This window comes from Peromyscus leucopus, chromosome 20, assembly GCF_004664715.2.
Source record: "Peromyscus leucopus breed LL Stock chromosome 20, UCI_PerLeu_2.1, whole genome shotgun sequence".
NCBI classification, from domain to species: Eukaryota; Metazoa; Chordata; class Mammalia; order Rodentia; family Cricetidae; genus Peromyscus; species Peromyscus leucopus.
The window spans coordinates 5,348,350-5,356,531 of record NC_051080.1 but is presented as its reverse complement, the minus strand read 5'-3'; positions in this window follow the sequence as shown (position 1 = coordinate 5,356,531).

Here is an 8,182-nt window from a genome sequence, read left to right as displayed (position 1 = left end):
TCCAGCCCCCTATCCTGTGACCCAAAGACCATCTTCTCAGCGGGGCCCACTGCTTAGGACCCACACTTCGGTGGCTCCCAGCCCCTGCCAGCACCCATCCCCTGTCCTGAAATCCTCCGACTGCGCCTTTGCAGCTTGTCAGCTGAAAATAACCCTGAAGCTGGGGGTGTGAGCGCCTTCCGCAGAGGGAGACTCTGCCCCCTGCCGGCTGCTCAGCTCCATCGACCCCGGGGAGAGCCAGGATGCTCCGAGACGGAGGTCCCCACGCGGGAACCGAGGGCCGCGAGGCAGAGGGGCGGTGGAAGGGACGGAACCCCCCCCCCCCACACACACACACCGGACAGGCTTCCAGCCTGCGACCTGGCTTGAGTCAGGGGCGGTTGTGCTTCCTTCCCAGGGTTCGGGTCTCCCAGGTTAGCAGTTCGGGAGGCAGGGGCGAGGCGGCTGTGGAGGCGCTTCTGGAGCTCCAGGGAGGTCCTGTCTCTCAGAACTTGGTTTCTCATCGATCCCTTTTCCCTGGGCCCGGCCGACACCTTTCGATCCTGAGCCAATTCTCTGCGTCGCCTACACTTGGCTTGCGGTGTACCAGCCGCCCCATCACCATGGAAACAGGAGCCTCTGCATCCTTCCTAGAGCAGATTTGTGAAGCTATGAGAAGAATCTGGGTTTGGGAAAGAGAGATAAACAGAGATGGTGGGAGGGTCACAAAGGTTATTGAATATGTACCTTGTGAAGATGGTTGACTTTCCTGATGTTAACGCTGCCCCCTCAGACCATCCAAACTGACCAACTTCTGACGTAGCCTTAAGCTATATGCCTCTAAGCATCACTTTTCTCATCTATTAAATAAAAATAATAGCCACACTTACTTCACAGGGCTGTTGTAAGAATCTGTAATGCACATAACACTTAAGTCAGCGCTCAGCATGCAGTGAATGCTCAAAATGTAGTTATTCGACATTATTTCTGCATATTTATTATTTAGGTATTTGTTATTTCTGCCGCTAAATGGCTAGTTCCTTGATAATAATGCCTTTTGGGCCAGGTGTGGTGGTACACACCTGTAGTCCCAGCACTTGGGAGGTGGAGGCAGGAGGATTAGGATATTGAAAGCTAGATTCAGCTACGTAATGTGTTCAAAGCCAGCCTGAATGTGAGACTCCCCATCTCACAAAACAAAAAAGGAGGAGAAAACAAAAATGGAAAACCATAAATTTCCTTTTTGGTCTCGTGTGTGTGTGTGTGTGTGTGTGTGTGTGTGTGTGTGTGTGTGGTGTGTGGTGTGTGTGTGTGTGTGTGTGTGGTGTGTGTGGTGTGTGTGTGTGTGTGTGGTGTGTGTGTGTGTGTTGCACGAATATGAACACGTGGATCAGATTGTGTACCTATTTTCAGAAATGCAGAGGCCAGAGCAGGGCATTGGGTGCCCTCCTCCACTCCTTGCCTTGAGACAGGGTCTCTCGTGAGCTGGAAGTCCAGCATGGTGGCTAGGCCAGCTGGCCAGTGAGAGCTGAAGGTCTTCCTGGCTTCGGCCCACTGTGCTGGGGTTAAAGACACAGCACAGCCCTGGCAGACTTTTTACCTGTGTGCTCTGGATCTGAATGCTGGTCCTCACGCGTGCAGAGCTGCGCTCACTGCCCAAGGCCCTGGGTTCGCTCCTCAGCTCCAAAAAAAAAAAAAAAAAAAAAAAAAAAAAGAAAAAAAGAAAAAGAAGAGGCTGAAACAGAAAAATCAGAAGTTCAAGGCCTACCTAGGCAAATCTATAAGGACCTACCTTAAAATTAATTAATTAATAGCTGAGCGTGGTGGCCCATGCGCAGGAGGCAGAGACAGGCAGGCCTCTGAGTCTGAGGTCAGCCCCGCCTAACAGTTTGTTCCAGGCCAACCAGAGTTACACAGTGACACCCTGTCTCAAAGCAAAAACAAAAAAGACTTTTGAACAGGAAAGCTATGTAATTACACGTACATGCACTTCTATTTTTATTTTGTCTCTGAGATAGGGCCTTAGGTAGCTCAGGATAGCTTTGAGCTTTCTATGAATTTTATGCTGGCCTTAAACTCTGAATCCTCCTGCCTCCAGCTCCCAAGTGCTGGTCCTAAAGATGTGTTCCACCCCCCTGACTTACGTGACTTTATTAGCAGGAATGAAGGGAGCTCTCATAGAGGACTGTCTAAGGATCTTGAGTTGGAAGACATTCTCATATAGATGACTGTTCTCTTCAAATTTACCTAGAAGTTCACTGATTCCCTTCAGACCCCAACAACTCGAAAACGGACAAGCTGGTGCATGAATTTGTGTGAGACTCAAAAAGCCCAAGGGTAGCCAAGATGGTCTTTGAGAGGAACGAGGCTGAGTTCCTGGTCTAGCATGCATCAACGACTATAATAAATCTCCAATAATGGGAACAGCATGCTGTTGTACAATAATAAACAAATACCGCCATGGAACAGAATAAAGAGCTTAAGCACAAACCCAGTCACATCTGGAGTCTTGATTCCTGATGGAGGAAGTAATGCAGAACAGCGAGGAAATATCTCCAAGGCACAGACCAAACCACAAGATCACACATTAAGTTTCAGGTATAAATATAAAAGGCACCAAAGGCCAAGCTTTCATAATTAAAAAAAATTGAGATGATGCTATTTTGTTCAGTTTGGAATGCTGTAATAAAATAGCACAAACTAATATATATATATATATATATGTATATATATATATATTATATTTATATAAGGCAGAACAATAAAGCCTCTAGAAAATATGTAGGAACCAAGCTTACTGTGTGTAAGAAGATACTCCTCAAGTGCTACCCAGAAGGGTTATGACTTAGCTTGTAACCCTTCTCGAGCAGATGCTGGACAGTCCTGGCTCCGTCCCCAGCACACACAAGCAACAAAAGGTGAAAAGAGAAAGGCTAGCTATCCATGGCACATGAACTAAAATTTTAAGTTAACAGTGAAAAAGATGAAAGTGAAGAGGTAATCCTATCAGGAGCCGGTGAGGTGGCTTAGTGGGCAAAAGGCGCCTGCCACCAAGCTCGAGTCCCTGGGTTCAAGTCCTGGGACCGACTCCTGAAAGCTGTCCTCAGACTTTCACTCCTGTGCAGTGTGTGGCGTGTACACACACACACACACACACACACACACACACACACACACACACACACCATACATGTTTACAAAAAAAGCTTTAGTGGGGGAGGAAGAAGTTGGGACCTACACTGATCAAGAACGTATAGTATAATCAGACCGTGAGATGAGAGCTGATGATGATGTAGCTCCGTGGAAAAGCACTTGCCTAACACATTCAAGGCAGTGGGTTCAATCCTGGGCAAAAGAAGAAAGATAGAAAGGCAGGTTGCAGGTTGTCCTCTGACCTCCACTCGTCCCCTGCAGCGTGTATGAGCAGGCACACAACACACAAATAAACGCAAATAGAGAGTAAAGCAAGCAACACAAGAGATGTAAAGAAGGAAAATGAACAACTACAAATCTAATAAACATAAAACTTGCTATTAAGGTGGGCAAAAAGCTTGGACAGAAAAGAAGATGTCCAAACAGCAATAAACACGGGGAACAGCATGCCCAAATCTGCCTTCCCTGCACACAGTGCTTCCGCCATGACTTAGAGGACATCACATCCATAGTGTCACTTCTGATCAACCAAAGTATGATAATGGACCAATGCTTATGACATTAACTGGCCCCATAATGTTCCTTAACGATCTGAAGTTGCTGGCTTGATCTTTGGCCTTTCTGGTCTTTGGAAGACACCATTACGATACTAGAGACGTAGTGATGCCTTGCAGAGCTGAGGCAAAATTCCTCAAAGGCTGTATATGCTGGGGATCAGTTGTCAACATATGCGCTGATTCTCCCAGAGCCAGGATTGATGGGTCAAGAAACGAGGAGGTAGGACTGGGGTAGCACTTGGGAGGTGGAGGCAGAAAGATCAGGAGTTCTGGGCTGGAGAGATGGCTCAGAGGTTAAGAGCACTGGCTGTTCTTCCAGAGGTACCGAGTTCAATGCCCAGCAACCACATGGTGGCTCACAACCATCTGTAATGAGATCTGGTGCCCTCTTCTGGCATGTAGACAGAACACTGTATGTGTAATAAATAAATAAATCTAAAATATTATTAAAAAAAAAAAAGATCAGGAGTTCAAGGACATCCTTAGCTACATGATGACACCAGCCTGGGTTACATGAGACGCCATCTCAAAAAAAGAGAGAAGGAAAGAAAGAAAGAAAGAAAGGAGAAAGAAAGGATAAAAGAGAGGGAGGGAAGGAGGGAGGGACGAAGGAAGGGAGAAAGAAAAAGAAAATGTATGAGGCGAGGAGGAAAGGGAAGGTTAAGTAGAGAGGAAGAGGAGAATGGAGGAGCGAGGGTTGGGAGGAGTGCTACTCACCGTCACCCTCCTGACGCCCTAACTAACACTTTTCTGTCCTGCTCCCCTGGCCTAGCTCTCTCTAGGGAGGAATGCTCCCCCTGGGGGATACTCAACAATTTTATGGAACTGGAAGTTGAGACTAAGCCTTGGCCACTTTGGGCTCTTCATGACTCTGAATCAACAGACCAAGAATGGAGTTAGAGGGTTGTTGGAACCGACTCACCTTCTCCACCAAGGAGAAATTGCTATCCTCTTCCATGATGGAGGTAAGCAAGAAAGAGGACGTCCGGAGTACAGGACATCTCTAGGGCCTCTCCTAATCCTGCCTTGTCTGCGACTAAGGTAAGGGAGAAAAGAACAGCCTATAGGCAGGACAATGGCTAGCCCAGATCCTTCAGAAATCTCACCAGATAAAAAAGCACAGCCTGCTAAAGTGCGTGTTATAGGCAAGGGCAATGCAGAACCGGCAGGAGGAGGAGGTACTCACACCAAACGTGGCCATAAGACCACGGAGAGAGCAGAGGATCAAAAGTATTGTTGTTGTATTTTGCTACGAATGTTTGTATATAAGAACACTCAGTCAGGTATGATGGTGCACACCTTTAATCCCAGCACTGGGGAGGCAAAGGCAGGCAGATCTCTGTGAGTTCAAGGCCAGCCTGGTCTACATAGCAAGCTCCAAGCCAGCTAAGGCTACATAGAAACCCTTCAAACAAACAAACAAAATAATGATGGTAATAATAATAACTATTATTATTATTTTATTTTTACATGTATGAGTGTTTGGCCTACGTACATGTATGTATACCACATGCATATAGTGCTTGAAAGGGCCAGAAGGGGGCATCAGATTCCCTGGAACGGTAATGTGGTAGAGAGGAACCCAGCCAGAGTCCTCTGCAAGAGTAATAAATGATCATTAGTCATTTGCTCCAACCCCTCAATGACTTCTTGTTGTTCGTTGAAACCAGGTTTCTCTGTGTGGCCCTGACTGTCCTGGATCTCACTCTGTAGACCAGTCTGGCCTTGAACTCACAGAGATCCACCTGCTCTGCCTCTTGAGTGCTGAGATTAAAGGCATGCACTACCATACCCATCCTCAATGACTTTTCAAACCCAATTTATGAGGCTGGAGAGATGGTTCAGTGGTTGGGAGAGCGTGCTGCTCTTCAGGAGGACCAGTTCAGTTGTCAACACTGCTGCTAATTCCAGCTCCAAGAGATTCGATGCCCTCTTCTGGCCTCTGCAGGTACCTGCAGAGACACACACACACACACACACACACACACACACACACACACTATGTCTTTTTTTAAAAGATTTATTTATTAATTATGTATACAATATTCTGCCTGCATGTATGTCTACAGGCCAGAAGAGGACAACAGATCTCATTACAGATGGCTGTGAGCCACCATGTGGTTGCTGGGGATTGAACTCAGGACCTCTGGAAGAGCAGTCAGTGCTCTTAACCTCTGAGCCATCTCTCCGGCCCCTAAATATGTCTTTTTTTTTTTTTTTTTTTTTTGTTTTTCGAGACAGGGTTTCTCTGCGTAGCTTTGCGCCTTTCCTGGAGCTCACTTGGTAGCCCAGGCTGGCCCCGAACTCACAGAGATCCACCTGGCTCTGCCTCCCGAGTGCTGGGATTAAAGGCATGCGCCACCACCGCCCGGCAAATATGTCTTATTTTAAAACCTACTAAATATATCAAGCTGTGCAGTATAACTCAGCTTTAGAACGCTTCCGCCATTCCGTGTGATCCTTTGTGTACATGTATTATTAATCTCCCTTCCCCTGACCATCTTAGTTCACACTGTTATAACAGAACACAACCACAGAGTGTGGCTGAAACAACAAGCACTTGTTTCTCACCGTCTGGAGAACCAGAAGTCTAAGAACACAGTGCTGACAGAGCTGGGGTCTAGGAAGGACCTGCCACCGTCTTGGAAGGCTGTCTTCTGGGATATTCAAAGGCCTCAAAAGATAGCACTTGTCTCTTTCTCTTCTTCTTGAATTTATTCAGTTGTTTTTTTTAAGGTGTGTAAGTGTTTTGCTTACATGTATGTCTGCACCACACGTATGCCTGGTGCCTGAGGAGGCCTGAAGAAAGTGTCAGATAGTTGTGAGGCACCAGGGTGGGTGCTGGGAATTGAACCTGGGTCCTCTGGAAGAGCAGCCAGTGCTCTTGAGCACTGGGCCTTCTCCCAGTCTAGTCTCTTTGTCTGCTAAGGACACTAATCCAACTAAGGGAACTCAGCTTCATGACAGTCTAAACAACCTTGATTCCCCAGGGCTCCACCTCCTACTCTTCTTGTTAGGAGCAGTTAGGGTGGCAATTGTTATCTATTTTCTGTCTTTGTAGCTTTGTTTTTCTGGATATCTCATATAAGTTTCAGAATAACACTGTCACTGCCAGCAAGAAGTACGACTCACTGATGTCGGCAAGGCAGCCCGAGCAGTCTCCATCAAAGCCATGGGGACGTCTGCTGCGGGTCCTCTTGGGTACATTTACCACAGAAAAGAATTCCAGGATGAGTCAGAGTGAAGCAAAGATACTTCACGGATTAAACAGAAAAACAAGCCAACTTGGAAGGCTGGGGTGTGGACATGCAGAGAAGAACACACCTGGCTGCCTGAGCTGTGGCGGTGTGTGTCTTGAGAGCTTTGAGGCTCTTTCGGCTGTGGGTGTTTATGTAAGAGAAAGCATGCCCTGCTGTATTTCTTTTTGTTAGCCACAGGATTTTGCCCTTCAAAAGTAGGCTTTGAAAAATTTTTTAAGCTGCAAGTGGTAATGTATATACCTTTGATCCCAGCCCTGGGGAGGCAGAGGTAGATGGGTTTTTATGATTCTGAGGCCAACCTGGTCTACAGAGTGAGTTTCTGGCCATCCAGGACCACACAATGAGATGCTGTCTCAAAATATTTTTTAGATTTATTTGTTTTAAGTGCATCTGTTTTGCCTGTGTCTATGTATGTGCACCGAGTGTACCTGGTGCCCGCAGAGGTCAGAAGTGGGAATCAGATCTTCTGGAACTGGAGCTATGGACAGTTGTGAGCTGCCATGTGGGTGCTGGGGACTGAATCCAGATCTTCTGCAGGAGCAGCCAGTCTCTTGTCCTCTGAGCCGTCTCTCCATCTCCAAGGAGACCATTTTAAAAAGATTTAAAAATTGTTATGCATATGCCTGTGTTTGTGCACATGAGTACAGTGTCCACTGAGGCCAGAAAGCTAGATTTTGATCTCCTTAAGATGGAGTTACTGGTGGTTGTGATCTCAGGTCACCAGGCTTGGCAGCAACTCCCTCATCCACTGAGCCTTCTCACCCGCCCACCTGTTGTGAATTTTTTTTCTGGTTTTTCGAGACAGGGTTTCTCTGTGTAGCTTTGAGCCTTTCCTGGCTCTGGCTCTGTAGCCCAGGCTGGCCTCGAACTCACAGAGGAGATCCACCTGGCTCTGCCTCCTGAGTGCTGGGATTAAAGGCATGCGCCACCACTGCCTGGCGAAATATTATTTTAACTATGTAAAGATGTGTTACATTTGTTTATGCTTCAGAATATTACTTTAAACGTGTAAAGGTGTGTTACATTTGTTTATGCTGCATTTGTATAATTATGTAAAGATACGTTGCATTTCTTTCTCCTTGCCTGCCTAAGGCAACTGATCGGTCTAATAAAGAGCTGGGTGGCCAATAGTAAGGCAGGAGAAAGGATAGGCGGGGCTGGCAGGCAGAGAGAATAAATAGGAGAGAGAAATCTCGGCTCAGGAAGAACTAGAGAAAATAGGAAGGAGAGAGG